This window comes from Ochotona curzoniae, unplaced genomic scaffold (assembly GCF_017591425.1).
Source record: "Ochotona curzoniae isolate NIBS_2020 unplaced genomic scaffold, NIBS_Ocur_1.0 scaffold_3890, whole genome shotgun sequence".
NCBI classification, from domain to species: Eukaryota; Metazoa; Chordata; class Mammalia; order Lagomorpha; family Ochotonidae; genus Ochotona; species Ochotona curzoniae.
The window spans coordinates 6,185,515-6,204,050 of record NW_024467115.1 but is presented as its reverse complement, the minus strand read 5'-3'; the positions used below and the strand labels follow the sequence as shown (position 1 = coordinate 6,204,050).

The window sequence follows — 18,536 nt, the reverse complement described above, 5'->3', positions numbered from 1 at the left end:
GAGTTATGTAATCACACCTCTGTTTTATAGATGATAAAACTGAGGTATACTCAAAGATTAATTTGATAAATGTCACATGGCTGTCAGTTGGTGAAGATGAGTTGTCTGGAATCCAAGACATGAACTACCTTGTTATCACCCTCAAGGTAATAGTAAATAGGTGTGTATGTGGTTGTGGGTGTAACTGTACATGTAGAATAAATATGCATAATCTGTATATCAGTAGTTATATAAAAGCATATATTACATATTTAATTATCCTCTGCTTTTGAGTATGAACTTTTTTAGTGAAATAAAATTCTAAAGATATTTATTTTCAGCAGATACATTAAAGTTTGTGAGAAAACAAAAGCCAATAAACATTCCTTTGGTTCTTAGGCCAACAGTGCATTTCTGAAACACTTCTCAGTCTTCAGTTTCTCAAGGACATGTTACTTCACTTCATTGCCTATGGGGGAAAAATGGCTCTTTTGAAAAAAAATACATAGTTTATCAAAACACAGATAGAGTTTGAGAGGATACCTCATTCTTTCATCCACAAATGCCTAAAGAAAGAGCCATGGCTGTTTCAAGTGGTGTGATGACTTTACAGGCCCAGTCAAGTCCAGACCTTCCCTATGTAATTATAATTTTGTAAATGCATAAAGAATCAAGCAGCATCTTGGTGGGAATTAAAATGAAGCCTGGTCAGCAAAGCACAATCTTCTAATTACTTGCACAGATGGTTTTTCTCTTAAAAATAGTAATTACTAGTTCATTGATAAAAAGCAAATAAAATTGCCTGAGCTTCCTCTTTTATCTTATTATGTAATAAATTTCCAATTTTAGGCTATCATTTTGGTGTATTGATTTTGAAAGTTTTAAGTCAGAGTTATACCTTAAAGTCGAGTTCATGTTATACTAAAAATATTTGCTAAAAATTCTGCATCATGAATACAACTCAATGAATAAATAACACATTTCAACTACAATATCGTTAAGACTATGATTTTAAATGTCAAAATGTTCCAAAGCTTGGGCTGAATCCTTGAAAATAACCATGAATCTTTGAGAATTCTCGAACATGAGCGTGACATATAGACCTGATGTACAGTTTAACAATTATAATGAAAACAGTTTTGTGTAAATTCTAGCATATTATAATGGAGCTACTACAAGAGGAATGAATAATGTGGATCTCAATGAATTCTGGACTGTTTTACATGTGTATGTTCAAGTTATATTCCTTTGTATTTTTATATTCAGGCTTAAACATATACACATATTTTCAATTTTATTTTAATATACATTTTATATACATATAATATGTATGCAGTATATGCTCACATATTTTGGTTGTGGATCTATTTCCAACAGCACATAGTTATGCAAATTGTAAGATGTGATTGTGACATAATTTTTACATTTACCCTAAACAGAGGTGTTAAATATGGCACTTTGATTTAGTTAACACTTTACATACTGGTACACAATAGTTCATATAATATTGCTACTATATATCATTCAATGCTAGCGAAGATACAAATTTTCAAATGCTATTTTAAAAAATGCTGACCTGGGCCCGGCGCGGTGGCGCAAGTGGTTAAGTCCTCGCCTTGCACGCCCGGGATCCCATATGGGCGCCGGTTCTAATCCCGGCAGCCCCGCTTCCCTTCCAGCTCCCTGCCTGTGGCCTGGGAAAGCAGTTGAGGACGGCCCAAAGCTTTGGGACCCTGCACCCGCGTGGGAGACCCGGAAGAGGCTCCTGGCTTCGGATTGGCATAGTATCGACCCGTTGCGGCTCACTTGGGGAGTGAATCATCGGATGGAAGATCTTCCTCTCTGTATCTCCTCTCTGTATATCCGCCTTTCCAATAAAAAATAATAAAAAAAAAAAAAATGCTGACCTACTCAAGAATTCATTCAAATCGCAAAAGTACAAAAATGATAGGGCTATGCAATCTTCTGCTCAGTAGACTTTCTCAGTGCAGTTCAACCTCATTTTAAAGTTACTGAGTAACACTAGTTCCCACATTTCACAAGTTAATTGAGATTTAGTGATATAGGAGGTTTTATATCTCTTTTATAGAGCAATATCATCAGAAGCAAATGGCTGGTTATAATAACAAACTATAGATTTTTTAATATTATGGTTGCTTTTAATAAGAAAAGTAGCATGATTACCTTCATAAATCAAACCAAGATTTGGGACTGAAAAAGGAAGAAAATTAACTATTTTAATCAGTATTCACAGTTGGATATGTATTTGCCAGCTATGACTTCCTTGTACACACTGTGCAAGTAATGTGTCAGAGCTTGACATAAGAAGTCTCCCAGATGAGAGTCTCACAGAGGCAGTGGTATATGAGTGGATATAAAAGTGGTTGCCAGGATGAGGCATCTGCATATACAATGTTATGGAATCATACTTGTTGCATTAGATTTTAAGGTGCCATTTTTTAAATGTTTCTTCAAATTTGAGTAAGTCTTCATTCCTTAATATATCTTAATTGAAAGTTTACCTTGGTATACTAAAAATAAAAACTTTTGTTGTATGAAATTGTAAGCTTCAAATCTATGTGATGTAGTTAAATTCATTTCACTAAGCTTGTTTTCTTCATAGACAAAAACAAATAATAAGGGTTTGTTAGGTGTTTTCTTTATACTGTGTACAAAGAAGAAATATTTTGGTCAGCTCCTTCTTAACATTACTCCAAATGCTTCTGAAAGCTGTTCCATAATTTCACATGCTGTGGCTTGCACATTTGAAACAACAGATCTCACTCAGTCTGAATCACAGTCTATGTGATTCCCAAATTGGAATGTTAGCTTTGATAAAGTGATTTAGGCATATCTAAAAGCATGGTAAAGAAGTATATGTACCCAAAGAACAAAAGGGGACGTAAACATGTCTTAATTTGGCAGATGAGTTGTCACCTGTTCTTATAAACAAATAAAAAACAGGGATCACAGGACAGATGAAACAATGAACAGTTCTAATGCTGATTAATGTTGACCTTATCTAGACTGATGGAAAATATAAGAATAGTTATTAGTCATTTCATGCTTTTCATTTTTATGGCAAGATATGCAACTCTGTAAAATGAATTAACATGGTCATATTGGAAACCTGAGTCTGCATGGTGTCTATTCATTTGCCAGGAGAAACATTGGGGCTATCAGGCAAGTGAAGTTTGTCTCATCTGGATGAGGCCAAGGAAGACATTTTATTGTTCACACCCCCAGTGTTCTGTTGGAGATTTCTCTGCTCTGTTTTCTAGACATGCCATTTGCTTTTTTTTGTTCAATCCTAACCTGAGTTAAAGTATAAAAACCTTACAATTCTTTTCTAGAAAATGAATATAAACAGAACATTTTCATCAGTGTTTATGGTTCTTGAGATATTAATTACAAATAACATTCAGAAGGTATGTGATATACTTCACATTTTAATGAATTTACTTCTTCTAATATACACGTTTGTGTGTAGGTTTTATTATCATCTTAGATAATATATTAAAGAGAAAGCTAAAGCATTAAATAACTCTGAGAGGGTTATAGAGAGCATAAATAAAAGCCAGTCTTACATCCAGATTTTACATCCCCAATCTTACATAACACAAGACAGCTTGTACCAGAAGTGCACTTTGTAAGACATAGTTCCATCTCATCATTTCTTCAGAGCTTTCAATTTCTTTTTCAAAATTTATACATTCAAATTTTTTTTTGTATCTGACAAAATTTTTAGCTTTTGATAGAAGGTCTCATACCACCCATTAAATATCTTTACAATCAGCCTAAACAATTTCCTATGGGAATCAACAACAGTTTTTCTCAGTATCTTCTCAGTTTTCTATATCTGTTGTGCAATTTCTACTTTTCCTTCCCAGATCAAACAATATCCTATCTTTAAATTCCTTATGAAAATTCTTCAGAGAATCCTGCAACTTTGAGGAGAGCACACCTCTGTGTTACTACTATTTAGACTAAATATGTTATAGCTGCATTCCACTCTGTCACACTTATGAGTTGGCTCTGGCCTTTAAGGTCCTCAAAGAAGAAAATGGGATATGATGAATCCTTGTGTAATCAGTGCTGAAAACCTGGCAAAGATTTGCCATTTGTAAGCATTTATGCAGCGTTTATTTGTTTTATAGATGACAAGCCACATAATTTCCATGTAGCAGCAGGTTCAACAATGGATGCAATAAAGAACTACGGCAAAGCTAGTATCTCTTAGGCCTTGTGATGGAGATGAACAGGTGTGAATAACATCTGGCTCTGCCCTCAAAGAGATGGTGAAGTGGCACACACACACATTCCTCATTAATTCTGACACATTCTACTGAAGCAGTTTTGAACCTGAAGCTAGGCAAGCTGAGATGAGGGACCATTCTTCACATCTGAAGTGGGAAAAAGAGAGCCTGGATATTAAGGCTGTCTCTCTCCAAATTGCCACTTAAAACTCAATTGCTGAGGTGGAATGATTTCCATTTAACAGCTACAGTACAACTGCACCTTGATAGCTATAACAGTCACTTAGCTTGTTCCATCATGATCCGAGAGATACAATGAGCCCTGATTGAGTGTGGCTTCCTTGAAAAATCAAACTGGGAAACTGGTAATCTTTTGAATTCTTGTAAAGATGGCAAATTTACCAATTAAGGCCATCAACATGCTATGTTTTTCCTTCACAATAAAAAGGATAGACGGGGACACGAAGTAAAATAAGACCAAATTGGGATATAGCTCTGATCATTTCTCAGGTGATACTTTTAGCTAAAGAGTTTTTGTCAGAGATTTGAATAACCACATTGTTACAGTCAGTCCTTTATAATGCTTCTTTCACTAGAACTATTTCAGAAGTCTACACATTTACATGCTATTGCACCAAAACAAGAATTTCGAGAGAGAGTATGTGTGTGTGTTGGGGGGGCTGTTCCTCAAAGTTTCAAAAACTACATCTCACGCATATTGCTCTTCAATATTGTTATTGAAGGTTGTGTGAATGTGAGTTGTAGTCAAAACCTAGTATTTCACACTTCAGAATTCTCAGATTGCAGACAAGAAAGAGAATCTAGAATTCATTGAATCTAAAGCACATTAAACATTTCTCTGTAATGATTATAAATTATAAAACTTCCATATGCCTTTGTTCCCTTGCCTTCTATTTTTAAAACAATAGCCAGAAGATCTTTTTAAAACATAATCAAATTGTGTCACCTTTCCATTAAATATTCTCTGCTGCTTTCCCATCTCAGAGTAAAAGCAACCCTGTGTAATTGGCCCTGGTGTCCCCATTATCTACCTTCCCACCCCTGACTCCAGCTCTAATAACTCAATCCCCTCCAGGCACAAGTCTCTTTCTTGATGCTTGAACATAACAGGCATTTTCTTGCCTCAGCACTTTTACAAGTTCTGTCCTTTCTGCCTTGAAAATACACTAAATCCCTAACCTCAATGATTTACTTAAAAGTCATCATCAGTTCATGGAGACTTCTGTCTATAATTTCACCCAATCACAACTTCCACACTGCCTACTTCTGCTTTATTATTTGTCCTCATCTTTTGCCACTTTCAGACATTTTATGTGCCTTAGCTTTATTACATTGTCGATTTACTGTTTTCCTAGAGGGAAACAAACCACCAGGAAGTTTGGGACTTCTGTTTGTCTTACTAGCTTTTATTCATTTCCTAGAACAATGCTTGACAAATATTAAGTGCTCAAAACATACTGCTAAAAGATGAAGTAAATATGACTAATGACAGACATTTAACATAGTGAAAGTGATAAAGCTATGGAAAGGCACTTGCTTGTTATTGTGATGATTTATGGAGCTATTTTAACTAACTAGCTATGTAATCACTGCTAATCATTTTTTCACTATCTTCAGTAAAATCATAATCAGTAGACTCAATGAAGAATACTAGTCACTAATCTAACCTTTTGCATATATTGCCAGAAGACAGAAAACCCTTTACATTCAGATACTCACACATTTAGTTGAGCGTATAATCTGGAGGAATGATGAAGGGGGAAAAATAGAACAACAGGGGGTCAGAGATCATGCCACCTGGGAATGGATGTGGATGATCAGGAAGCACTATTCCAAGCATCAATTCCCTTCAGAGGTTTAGGATGAATTCATTTGTCCTGGGCTTGATTTAAGTGTCATATGTCATGTGTCACCTGGTATGTGTTGGCTTTGTTTTTCTTAATGTTCTTTACCTGTTATAAATCCATCTAGGCTGAAGTATATAATATTGGTTGGCATCAAATTCTATGATATTTAGTTATGTTTCTTCTTTTCTCTATTTTCTTTTCACCTTATAATACCTGCCTCCCTAACACCCTAGCTAAGAGTACTGTGGCATTCTCACAGATGTATGTGGAATGGGTGGGAACAGCAATAGCTGGTAGTTACTTGAGAATTTACATTCAAAAGACTAAGTCCTTATAAAAAATGGGATTAATAAGTGTCAGATGGTTTGTCCTTTTCTACAAATATTTACACCACTGCCACAGTAGAAGGCGTTTTCATCATGGGTAAGCGGAGTCAGAGGATAGGTCTCTAGAGCAAAAAGGATATTTTGTGCTTCCACTATGTGATCCTGGAAATAGATGAGCTCTGGAGAGGTGATTTTGGAGATGGTTAAGGAGATGGTTACACAAACTTGTGCACAATTTGCAGAAAGCCAGGGAACCCAACTAGGGCTCAGGGATTTAGGGATTTAACCATCCCAATAAACTCCACTCTGCACTGGTGCCCCAAAACTTCTGTATCAATGTTATCTGACACCCAAATTTATGTGGGTAGTTAGACCTCAATCTGGCTTTGTAAAATAGTTTATGGAACTTTGAAAGAAATATAAATCATCCATTATAATTAGATGATTGTCAGAGGAAAAACTGGTAAACTCAAAAAGCCTTAATGCTTCACAAATTACCAGAATAATGACCACACTGAAGAAAGGTGAGAATCCCCCTTCTGAAAATTATCCAAGTTAAGTTTGGCACCAGCCATGAAAGAAGAAACTTCAAAATAGAAGACAAGTCATGTTAATACAAAGTGAAGAATACAAAGAAAATAGTTAAGTTTTTAAATCCTATTTTCATGATTTTAATCCCTTATGTATCTAACTGCCCACTTAAATATAATGCTTGTTATGGATATATTAAACTTCCCATTGAAAATATGCATTATTTAATTTCATATAGTGAAAACTAATATTGTCTACAGTACAGACGAGAAAATTGGTGCTCAGAACGCTTTTGTAACTTGTCTGCAAGTATGATAGGTTCCTATGTTGTGTTATTCATCTCTGCCTTGTATAACTTCAAGTCTTATCAGTTATGAACTCTCAGACATCAGAAATTTTCAAGTTATTGTTTGCTTTCCAAAATTCCTGGGATGTACTACAAAAAAAGAGGTAATAAAATAAAGGATTTCACAAATACATGACTTTTGTCACTGGATTATTTTTGCATTAATCTTTTGCTAGCACCAAAAACTGAATACAAAAATAAATGAGCTCATGAATGAAAATCCTTAAATTATTAAAGTTCTGATCTTCTATTTCCTTTGAATGTGAAGCAAAGGAAACAACCAAATAATGCAAATGTGCAAATTTACAGAGCTCTGAGAGTGCATTTTGGCTTCCATTTCTAGTTTCACTATCTAGCACTTGTGTGACCCTGAGTAATACAATTCTTTGTGTGTGAATCAGTTTTTGCTTTCATCTTTAAAAAGAGTACTATGGCAGTGTCTACTTTATGCAATTAAGAAGTGAATGAATATATGCCCAGCTCATGGAAAATCATTGCTGCCTAGTAAATACAATGATTTGGTGGATTTTAAAGGAAAGATACAAACTTGTTGTTATTTAAAACTTTTATTTGCCCTATATCCTGGAAATAACAGTTGATGTTTTCAGGTTTTAGGTAAATCGTATTTTGCCATACTGTAAATCAAATGGGTTTCCATAAGAGAGCCAGGAAATTTAATGAATTTTTATTCATCTCAGTAATTCCTGATTTTATAATGGAGAAGTCTCCAGTTATATGTAGTATATTACATGATAGAGCACACTTTTCTAAACATACTGAACAAATAAATTAGTTCAGTATGATAGGCATGATAAATTCCATACTCTGATCTGGTAAGAGCTATAGCATGTTTTGCCTGCCTGATTCCTCATGCAAATCCGAAACCACAGAGCTGGAAATTGGATCCATCAGTCAAAGGCATTGGCCAATGGAGCATTTTCAAATAGAACACACACAAGAGCAACCAAGGTTTCAGAGTGGAAATTCACAAAGAGTGTTTACTCTTTGCTTAATTGACCATAACATAATGGAGACGATAAAAAATGAAAATAAAATAAAAATTTTAAAAGTAGCTCAAAATTCACTGGTCATTTGTTTTCATCTATCTTTGCAATGAACTGTATGTTTTGGATGACCAAATTGATCAAGTATGTGGAAATCAGTACTCTATGATAGAAAAATCTTCAGTGTCATAGGCAAAGAATAAAGGACTGGAAATTTCAGATGCAGGATGCTATTTACTGCTCACATCTAAAATAATATATACAGGTTTTCTAAGTTGTTTTTTAATTGATTCTCATTTAACAATTGAAAAAATGCTCTTTGAGACATCATTTAATCTATGGAGAGGGATAGTATGAAAGCAAATAACCTAAAAGGGTTTTTATCCTTTTTTCTTTTTAAGAATCATTCATTTATTTGAACATCAGAGAGAGAGAGAGAGAGAGAGAGAGAGAGAAACTTCCATATACTGGTTCAGTACCCATAACACTCATAATGCAGCAATGGTGAGGGGTGGGCAGGAATCAGGGAGGAGCAGCCAGAAGCCAGAGCCAGCAGTTTCTGCCAGGTTTTCCTTTTGTGTACCTGGGACCCAAGAACTTGGCCCATCATTCACTGCTTATCCTGTGCCATTAGCAAGGTAATGGGTTGGAAGTGGAGCATCTAGTACAGGAACAAATGATAACATGAGATGCCAGCATTGCCAGCAGAGGCTGCACTCAATAAACCATGTCAATCCTGAATTTTACCTTGACACAACCACCGTAAACTCTATCTGCTAATGTTTATTAATGTTTTACAAGTATTAGAGCCTTAAAATGTCTTGAATCCTGTGATGTAGATTACTAGTTAGTACAGATGAAGAACTGAGGCACCGATGTTTGAAATAAACTAAGATCAAGAATTAAAGGACAGCAATGAATGTTGCATTGTAAAAATTCAAGAATATCCAGTGTAGTTTTAGTCACCCTAACTAACCTATGAAAAAAGAATTACTTGTGATATAACTGATTTAATTGTTTCATTAATTACCTTTTTTTTCTTGTTTCTGGTAATAGTATTGCAACTCTATAACAGCATTAATGATTTCTGGTTTTCAGTAAGATACTGAGTTACATTACTAGGGGCATGAAACTTGCAAAGGTGGTTGCTTGCATTTAAAAATATTTACACGGAGCCTTATCGTCTCCCACAAAGCTATAAATTATAAATTGGCATGTAAGGGCTCCAAGATCATCTCATTTTTCAAAGAAAAAAATGTGAGAGAAAAATCAGTCTTCGTCAGAAACCAATGTATTTGCCCTTAGATAAATTTGTGACCTGTATCTGTTGGTGATACAGAAACACAGCTCTATTTCCTTACTTTCAAAGTATTCCTTTAGTTTTACATGTTTGAGACCAGCTACAATTCTTTACTTTCAACATATTTTGCTCAAATACTGACAGTACAGCACAGATAGTAAATGACTTCCCATTTCCCAAAGGACTTTTTGATAATATATTTATCATTCCAATACTCCAAGGGGGTAATTTTCTTGTAGGAGGTTGGTTTAATTTGAACATGTATATCAACTTTGTATTTCATATCTATTTGGTAGAGAGCAGTTTCAAGTAAAAGTAATGTTTCTCCATTACGCTCACAAAGATGTGAAGAGTAGCAGGCTATGAAAGAAATGATGCCCCAAAGACACCAGTGTTGTATAATATCTATCAATTGGGTAGCCAGAGGAAAACTAGAACAGAAGGCCCAGTGCAGTAGCCTAGCAGCAAAATTCCTCACCTCTCATGCACTGGGATCCCGTATGGGTGCCGGTTCCTGTCACAGCAGCCCTGCTTCCCATCCAGCTCCCTGCTTGTGGCCTGGGAAAGCAGTCGAGGACGTCCCAAAGCCTTGGGACCCTGCACCTGAGTGGGGGACCAGGTTCGGCTCGGCTCCAGCTGCTGTGGCTGCTTGGCGGTGAATCAATGGATGAAAGCTCTTCCTCTCTGTCTCTCCTCCTCTCTGCATATCTGACTTTCCAATATAATGAAATAGTTCTAAAAACAAAATGACTTTCAAATAAAAACAAATAAAACTTTTAAATAATAAAAAAAGTAAGAACATAATTTAAAGCACGCATTCTGTTGCTGGTTATGGGTGGGGTGATTGTTTCAATTATGGTGTAGGGAAAAAGGGATTCATGTGCTTTATTTATCAATAAATAATTCAAAGTACTTTGAGAATTCGGATCACCAACTGTGATAGACTTGCCCTAATTTAGCATTTAAGGATTAACCCTTTTCTCTCTCCGTCTTTCTTAAAATAGAATTTTTTTTCTCTATTGCTCCATGGCTGGTTGTACAAAGATACAGCATCTTCCAAAGCTTGGAAGGGCCACATGATTATCCAATACCTGTGCACTGTTCAAAATATTAGGGTGAATTAACATGAATATTATCTTTACAGAGTGAGGAGTAGACAACCACCTTGCTGCTTTCCACCTCCTATTTAGGTTTTTGTGGTTCAAGCAAACATTTGCAATTAGACAGACATTATTTATTCTTAGCAGATCATAGAAAATTCAGAAATCCTGGCATGTGAGCACATGAACATTTTGCCATTTGTGAAATATATGTTTATGAAATGGCTGTCATAAATACACATTCTTATAGCTGTATGCAAGGTCTGGAGCCAAACACATTACACCAGCATACTACTTGCATTTTATCACAGCACTAAAATATGCAACACTTTGCCTTGGAAAAACACTATTGTGGACATTATAAAGAAATTAGCCACAATGAGGTCTGAGTAGTTATCACCCTGCAGGGAAATACACTGATAGAATTGAACAGCAACAGCCACTTGGACAATAGGACTACACCAGTTCACGATCAGAGCCAAGCAGGCCTAATTGATCACCTGGCTTCAGTTTTAGAAGAGTTCTACTCAGTGTGAGGACTAAAGCAGCCAGGGACTTAACAAGAAAACTATTAAACCCAATAAACAGCTGACTAGAAATAGAGGTGATTGTATTAGAGTAATAATTAAATGTTTGTGAGGCGATAACGCATATGTTGGGTAAAACTCTAGCTTTGCAATGTTTTTATTATTGGATTTGTTAAAGAATTACATTATCTACTTCTAACCTCTGTAGTAGCTCAATAGTAACTCTAGAAAAATGCAACATTTAGGGTTAAGGAACAGCAATTATTGGAGGCAACAGCCATCAAATTTTAACTTCTTAGTGCCAACATAATGTAATATAATCTCGAATTTTTTTTATGTAGGACTCCATCATACTCAAAATATTTTCATTGGCTGAATCATACTATTTTGTCACATTTTTCTGGTTTTTTGAAACTCATTAATTTTGGATTTACAACAGTCAAATAAGATATATCTTAGGGGGAAAGGAAGCAATAGAAATTAATACATACAATACTGATATATATTCCAGTCTGTTAAATAGTTGAAGAAAGTAATTCACAATTTTCTAAAAGAAATGTCTTTATAAAACAATGTCTAATATCTGACAGATGTTTGTCTCAGGGAATGCCCACTACCATTAGTTATATTTATTAAAATTGAGTGAGAATCTACTAGATTCAGGAAGTGACTTCAACTGAAAGAAAACCATTAACTGAGAACATGCTGCATGTAAACAGCAAGTACACTGTAGAGGAGATGACACAGAAAGTAAAAACAGCTTCAGAGTAACAGAGTGATTGAATTATTCTCAGAGTAAGAACAAAAAAGCAAACTAGTATTGCATTGTTTCATAGAGCATCCTCCACAGTTAATCATGTAAATTGCATAATGACGGCTATTAGTGAATACATAAGGTTGACATACAAGTCTCAAATTAAGCAATTTAATTCTTTCATCACATACTCAAAGCCTTACCACAGGTAGGGGGTTTGTGGATTAGGAAGGAGTTCAAGCAACCTTCAAGCCAATAATTGCCTTAGCTATGCTGATATTGAATCAGTATTTTGTCAGGAACCAGATTTAAAAATATTGTTCCATCCCAATCTTATTGTTCAATCCCTTCAGTTAGAGAAAATTAATATAATCATTATTTTCGAAAGACATGCTCTCATACAGAAAAAAACCAGAAAACATACTAAATCATTACAATAAAAAAGTGAGCTTAGCAGAACTGCTTTATACAAAAGCACATGTATTCAATCTCAGCAAAAGTAATTACACCCAAAATTCTGTATTTTATTTATTTCACACAGACACACATATACCCACACGGAAGGCGACCATTTCACTCTCCAAATGCCTGCATGAAGCAGCTAAGGCTGGCAGGCCAAATTCATGAGACAGGAACCCCAACCTTGTGTACTACAAGGGAGGCAGGAATTCAGCTCTTTGCATCATTACCTTTTATCTCCTTCAGTGCGTTTGCAGGAGCAACTCTGCAGACAGAGGAGAGAGATCTCCAACCAGGCCTCAGACATAGGATATGAACATATCAGCCAGCAATTTCCTTTGTTGTTTTACAACATATGCAAAGTATAAACATTATTAAATTAACTGCAAATGGAATTAAAACAGTCCACCACTAAAACAGTGAAAATCATAGCTATGACTGACAGATTTGTACTATAAATTAATACTGGAAGATCATGTTCATGAACAGAAAACATGAATATTGTAAAATGGTTAATTTTCTTAAATTTGCCTGCCAATATAATGAAAAAGTGATCAAAGAACTTATTGGTGTATTCCCATTATTGTTAGACCACAAATTCTGAGAAGCAAATATACAATTGTAGGAAGGAAAACAACTAAGTTTGTTCTCTGACATAGCTCTCAACGCTTTGTAAATAAGAACTAACGTGATTTTCATCCACCGTCCTAATTCATCAGCAATTATTTTTCTTTATTCAGAAATAAAGAATAGTGTTTTAGCACAGGGGCTTAAACCAATGCTTGTGATGCTACTATCTGAAATGAGCACTGTTTTGAGTTCTGGCTGCTCTAATTGTGAGCCATCACCTGCTAATATGCCCAAAAAGAGCAATGCAAGATGGTCCACGGCCTGGGCTCCTGCTACACACAGGGGAGACTTGGATAGAGTTTCAGGCTTCTCCTTTGCAGGCTTGTCAGCCAGCATCGCCTGCCTCACATGCCATCATTGCAAATGCAGATTTAATCATTTTAATAGCATACAAAATAGGTTATTAATGAATATAGAAAGTATATGAACATAGAAATCATATAAAGAATAAACAAATTAAGATTATGAAACAGAATATTACAGGTCAGTTGTAATTTCTACATGAGCATGCCCCTCATCCTATTTTCAATTTTTAGATCTCATGTTTCTCCTCCAGGAAGAAGTGATCCTGAAATTTGTTTTAGTGTCTATTTCCATATTATCAAACGACATTTGTATTTTAGCTTAAGCTTTTGTGGTACATTGTACAAGTATTTTATTATTTGTCCTTTAAATTATGAGTTTAATACTATTTATACGAGAAATTTACTTACAGCATTTTCATTTAATTTCACTGATGAAGAGTGCATTTTTCAATTGTACTAATAATATCTGGTTTGTTTCCACTTGTACGTCTGTGGCAGCAATGCATGACGTGCACACTCTGCAATGCTGTAGTGAGTACGAACGTATTCTGTTTTACACCTTCTGCACAAGTGAAACATTTTTTTTTTCAGATTTCAGATTTAGGAGAATTGCTTGGTAGTGGGAAAATACAAAACTTCAAATTTTAAATAACACTCATACAACAAAAGCACAGATAGCCCACGTTGACTGATTATATAAAGTTTGCAACCTCAACACTTACAATGGTTTCTCAAATACAGATTTACTTAACAATTTCCTATATTTTAATGAATTTCAAATTCCATGTAGGGGATTAGCAATGGTTTTATTTTTAAAATTTTTAAAATAATTTATTTATTTTTATGGTACAGTTCTATGCATTCTGGGATTTCCCATCCCCTCCCAAACCTCCATACCCCCACTGATTTCCCCGGTGTTGTTAAATAGTATAGTCCCTCATAATTAGTCATAAATCCAACATTCTTCCATTTTAGTGTATCCTGACAATGTAGGGATGAACAATGGCAGAGATATATTGTCAAGATATGTTTAACAGTTTCATTGGGAGTTCATCTTTGATTTGGAAATAGAGATGCATGCTGCATTGTGTATTCACATCTGGAAGTGAAAGTCTCTATTACACAGCTACTATACATTCACTTAATTGAAAAGCCATTGAACAAAATCAACAAAGCAAAAATGGGAAATTTACAATATGAAGTTAAATAACATGCTACTGAATGACTAATGTGTGGTTGAAGAAATGAAAATCAAAAAACCTAAAGCAAACATTGCTATGGTGTGAACTATGTGTCAGTGAAAAATTAATAAGAAAAAAAGTTTTTGAATGTATGAAAACATTCTCTATAGAAAACGACTAGGTCTGGTGTGGTAGCCTAGTGGCTAAATCCTCGCCTTGCATCTTCTGGGATCCCCTGTTGGCACCAGTTCCTGTCCTGGCTGCTCCACTTCCCACCCAGCTCCCTGTCTGTGGCCTGGGAAAGCAGTACAGAATGACCCAAAGCTTTGGGATCCTGCACTAAAATGGGAGACTTAGAAGAAGCTCCTGGCTCCAGGCTTCAGATTGTCTCAGTTCCGACTGTTGTGGCCAATTGGGGAGCGAACCAGCAGATAGAAAATCTTTCTCTCTGTATCTCTTTATCAATGTATATCTGCATTTCCAATAAAATAAATAAATAATTTAAAAATGCCTGCAGAAAAATTGTCATTTGTTTAGTGATTGTTCTTATTTCCTTATCATGTTATTTTACAGTGGTTAAATTCTTGAGCTAACTTCTATCATGTTTTGCCTTCCACTTTTAAAACTCATTGTGCTTCTAGTGAAAAAATATGTATATATACACACACGTATCTATATGCTGTCTATAACGTATAATGTATTTTATACATATTTGATAAGTACATAGATGTGTTGCCTTTGTGCTGAATATAGATTACATGGAAAGGTTATCATTTTCTAAAATTCAGTTTTATTGGACAGTCAAATATACAGAGTGGAGGAGAGAGAGGAAGATCTTCCATCTGTTTTCACTTCCCAAGTGGACACAATGGCTAGAGCTGAGCCGATCTGAAGACAGAAGCCCAGGTTTCCCACACAGGCAGGTGCAGGATCCCACAGCTTTGGGCCATCCTCAACTGCTTTCCCAGGCCACAAGTAGGGAGTTGGATGGGAAGCAGGGCTACCAGCAGTACAACTGACGCCCATATGGCATCCCAGCATGTGTGAGTCTAGGACTTTAGCTGCTAGGCTACTGCAGTGGGCTCAAGTTTATCATTTTTACTCTAATCAGTGTTTCCTCAGATTTCAGTTTGAGATAGAATATAGGTGAATTTAAAAATAATCCAGGGGGCCTGGCGCTGTGGCCTAGCGGCTAGAGTCCTCACCTTGAACATGCCAGGATCCCATATGGGCACTGTTTCTTATCCAGGCAGTTCTACTTCGCATCCAACTCACTGCTGGTGGCCTGGGAATGCAGTTGAGGATGGGCCAGAGCATTGGAACTCTGCAACCCATGTGGGAGACCTGGAGGAAGTTCCTGGCTCCTGGCTTCTAATTGGTGCAGCACCGGTCATTGCAGCCACTTGGGGAGTGAGTCATCGGACGGAAGATCTTGCTCTCTGTCTCTCTTCCTCTTTGTGATCTGCCTTTCCAATAAAAATGAATAAAGCTTTAAAAAAATCCAATGGTCCTTCAGACATTCAATTAATTTAGTGTATTATCATTTCTAAAAATTTACTTTTGTGATTATTTTCACAAACTTGTTTTTTTTGTCACGTATCTTTTTGCTTTGCTATATTAAAAATCATTACCATTTTACCTACTTTGTTATGTCATTTAAAATTTTATTTCTATGTTTTATTCTATTGGTAATTACTTTAGGTGCTTTGTAATCTGTACATTGGCTATTACCACCTAAATGTTCAATTCCTAAGGTAGTCAAAAGTACTGAAAAGGAGGGAATTCTCCCAAACGCCTTTGATTAGACCAGCATCACCTTAATGTCAACAGCAGAACAATATAAAACAGAACGAGAACTATAGCTTAAAATGCTTGATAAAAAAAGCTGAAAAATTTTTCAAAAAAAAAAAACTAGATAACTGAATCTAAGAACACACCAAAAGATCTGCATCATATTCATCCCTCTGTGCAGAAAAGGTTAAACAAGGACCCAGCAGGATGACTCAATTGGTTAATCCTTTGCCTGTGAGAACCAGTTCCTACATGGGTAACACTTTGTGTCCTGGCTGCTTCAGTTCCAATCCATCTCCCTGATTGTCACCTGGGAAAGCATCAGAGAAGGGCCGAAAACCGTGGGACCTTACAAACACATATGTAAAGCCTAGAAGAAGCTCCTGGCTTCTGGCTTTGTATCAGCTCAGTTCTGGCCATTGTGCACATTTGGGGGGTGAATCAGTGGATGGTAGGTCTTTCTCTCTTCTTTCTCTCTGTAAATCTTCCATTCCACTATAATAGATAAATCTTTAAAAAATAAAACACACGTAAATCAGCATGAGTTGCATCACATTAATGCATTGAAAATTAGAAATCATATGATTATCTCAATAGATGTAGAGGAAGCATGTGATAAAATTCAATATATTTTCATAGTAAAAACTTTAAGCTAATGTGTATAGAAGGAACATTCCTCAACACAATCAAGGCAGTGTCTGTCAAGCCCACAAGTAGCATAATTTTTTTCATGATAACAGTTTCAAAGGCTCAGGATTTTCTCTTTCTTCCTCCCCATTTCTCCTTCCTCTGATTTCTCCTATATAATTACAGTGCTATAGACATTCAATAATTGTCCCAAGTCTATCATTTCACTATTTAAATATACTAAGTAGAAGATACAGCATCCTCTTTTCAAGATAGACTTAACAGTTTTATTGGGAGTCCTCTTTTTATTCATGAGTAGAGATGCATACTGTAACATATATTCAATTCCCAGTATGCTAGTCTCCATCATATAGTACGTCTTCATAAGATAGGTAGATACATGTTTGCTTATATTCCTATTGATTATCTATTTTGCATGTCACTTGCCTTATGTCAGATGGAACATATGATATTTATCCTTTGGGATTGAATTATTTCAATTATTTCTATTGCGACTCTTTCAGTTGGATGATCTAGCCATCTTCTTTCTATCCAAGTCAAATGATATTAGCTTATGAAAGTGTTACTTTTACAACATGCTTACTGTAGCTCAATTTACAATGGATGAAAAAGATAACACATTTGTCTACCAAGTGATACTAAGAAATATGATATATATATACATTATGGAATACTACTCAGTCATAAAAAGGCACGAAGTCCTCTATTTTGCAACAAAATGGATACAATTGGAGGCCATTATGATTAGTGAAATAAGCTAGTTTTCAGAAGACAAATACACATTTTCTCTGATAAGTGAGTTGCTTTTAGATATAATTTTTAAGCTCACATTAAAAATAATTTTATTATTTTCCCTGATATAGTTTTGTAAATATGGGATTCCCCCTCACCTCTGCCCTTCTCCCCATTTTTCCCTTCCAGCATTTCTCCCCATATTATTACAGTAGTACAGTTCTTTCATAATGGTTACAGGATTAACATTCTGCTATGTAGATACATCATAGCATTTTAGGTATGGACAAAATGAGACAATTTAGTATTTTTAACTGGTTTATTTAACTGTTTCACTAGAGTCTTCCTTTGACTCAGGAGATGTGCTGCCTACTGCAACAAGTTAAATGCTCTCCCTGAGATTCAATCTTTACTCACTATAGGTAATCTTATAGAGATTAAAATTGGCATAAATATTCCATATGGTATTGGATTTTCAAGTGCATATTTTGATTCATATTTGGTTAATAAAAATGTATAGAACAGAATAAGGAAATTGTGATGATGTTTCAACCACAACATTATGCCTTAAAACAGCCTTTTCAAATATCCTTGATGATAAACAGCATAATTTACTAACTTACTTTTGAACTATAAGTAATTAAATAATACAACTTGTTTAAAAACAAAGAATAAGAGCCCCAAGAGAAGTTTAGGTGCAGGACTTAATCAGTTTACAGTAGGAGACATTTGATAAAACCACTATTAAGTAATTTGTGCCCAAATATCAAGACATAACATCTAAGTAAAAGGAAAACCT

At 35.4% G+C, this 18,536-nt stretch overlaps 1 protein-coding gene across 1 annotated transcript in view; it reads right to left on the bottom strand.

Annotated features, from left to right (window-relative positions):
- NKAIN2 (sodium/potassium transporting ATPase interacting 2) overlaps nucleotides 1-18,536 on the bottom strand; it is a 968,735-nt gene that overhangs the window by 538,761 nt on the left and 411,438 nt on the right. The gene's annotated exons all lie outside the window — the stretch shown is intronic.